Source organism: Bison bison, unplaced genomic scaffold, assembly GCF_000754665.1.
Source record: "Bison bison bison isolate TAMUID 2011002044 unplaced genomic scaffold, Bison_UMD1.0 scf7180017851080, whole genome shotgun sequence".
NCBI lineage: Eukaryota > Metazoa > Chordata > Mammalia > Artiodactyla > Bovidae > Bison > Bison bison.
In genome coordinates, this window is record NW_011481653.1 from 13,157 (window position 1) to 15,118 (window position 1,962).

The following is a 1,962-nucleotide window of genomic DNA, read 5'->3' on the forward strand; positions in this document are numbered from 1 at the left end:
GTCAATTAATGCAAAAATACCTGCTGGGATTTTGATGGGGATTGTATTGAATCTGTAGATCCCTTTGGGGAATATTGCCATCTTTAAGTCTTCCAATCCATGAAAATCTAGTCTTTCCATTTATTTAGGTCCTTAATGTCTTTCAAAAATGTTTTCTAGTTTTAAGTGTACAAGTCTTTCACTTTTATTAAATTTATTACTAAATATTTCATTCTTTTTGGTGCAGTTGTAAATGGAATGTTTTCTTAATTTCATTTTTGGTTTGTTTATTGCTAGTGTAGAGAAATAGAACTGAGTTTTGTATATTGGTCTTGTTGCAACTTTTCTGAGCTCATTTATTAGTTGTTGTAATAATAGTTTGTGGATTCCTTAGGATTTTCTATAGACAGTATCCTGTTGTCTGTGAATAGAGAAAGTTTGATTTCTTCCTTTTCAATTTGGATGCCTTATATTTCCTTTTCTTGATTAACTGCCCTGGCTAGACCCTCCAGTACAGTTGAATAGAAGTGGCAAGAGCAGACACCCTTTTCTTGTTCCTGATATTAGGGGAAAACATCTAGTCTTTCACTATTAAATATTATGTTACTTGAGAGTTTCCCACAGCTGGCCTTTATCAGTGTGAGGAAGTTCCATTCTAGCACTAGTTTTTTGAGTTTTTTTTTTTTTTAATCATGAAATGGTGTTGGGTTTTCTTAACTACCTTTTCTGCATCTATTAAGATGATCAATATATGGTTTTTGTTCTTTATTCTTTTAATATAGTATGCTATATTGATTGTTGAACCAACTTTTGTTCCTGAGATAAATCCCACTTGGTGTATAATCCTTTTTGTATATGGCTAGATTCGATGTGCTAGTATTTGTTGAGTTTTTTTCTGTATTCATAAAGGCTGTTGGTGTATAGTTGTATATGTCTTTGTCTGGTTTTGGTATTAGGGTAATGTTGGCCTCATAGAATGGTTGGGAAGAGTTCCCTTCTCTTCGGTTTTTGGGGAGAGTTCATGTAGGATTTGTTTTAATATTTTAATTTTTGCCAGTGAAGTTATCTGGTCTTAGACTTCTTTTTTTAATTTCTAACTCAGTCTCTTGTTACAGGTCTGTTCAGATTTTCTATTTCTCTTTTGGTCACTTTGGGTAGTTTCTGCCTTTTCTAGGAATTTGTCCATTTTGTATAGGTAATCTGATTTGTTGGCATAAAATTGTTCATATTATTTCCTTTTAATCACTGTAATTCTTTAAGGTCAGTAGTGATGGTCCCCTCCTTTTATTCCTGATTTTAGTGATTTGAGTCATCTTTTTTTCTGAAGAAAAAGCTTCAGTATAGCTAGAAGTTTATCAATTTTGTTAATCTTTTCAAACAAGCAACCTTGGTTTCCTTGAGTTTTTCTCTATTGCTTTTTTGTTCTGTTTCTGTGCTAGTCTTTATTACCTCCTTTTTTCTGGTTTCTTTGATTTACTTAGCCCTTTTTTAGTTTCTTATGATAGAAGGTGATGTTATTGATTTGAGATCATCTCTTTTAATTTAGACATTTGCAACTGTAAATTTCTCTATAAGTAGTGCTTTAGCTTCATCCCTTAAGTTGTGATATGTTTCACTTGGCTTTTTATAGTCAATCCCCTCCTCCATCAGTCAGTAATTGATCTGACTTATATCACCATAGCTTAATTTTGCCTGTTCGAAAATTTCAGATTAATGGAGTGATACAGTATGCACTCTTTTGTATCTGGCTTTTTTTGTTCAGTGTAATTTTTTTGAGATTCCTCTGTGTTGTTGCATTATTGCTATTCTTTCCTTTTATCTGTTCCCCTGAGATCAGCATGGGGATTATTTTCAGTTTGGGCTGTTATTAATAAAGCTTCCGTGAACATTCTTCTACAGTTCTTTTTGTGGATATGTGCTTTCATTTTGGGGGATACCTAAGGAGTGAATTTGCTGGGTTGCATTGGACAGTGTATGTTTTAC

General features: G+C 33.0%; 1 protein-coding gene across 1 annotated transcript in view; it reads left to right on the top strand.

Moving 5' to 3' along the window:
- The window catches only part of LOC104995910 (DNA polymerase alpha catalytic subunit-like), a 9,941-nt gene that overhangs the window by 3,922 nt on the left and 4,057 nt on the right, over positions 1-1,962 (top strand). The window lies entirely within an intron of this gene.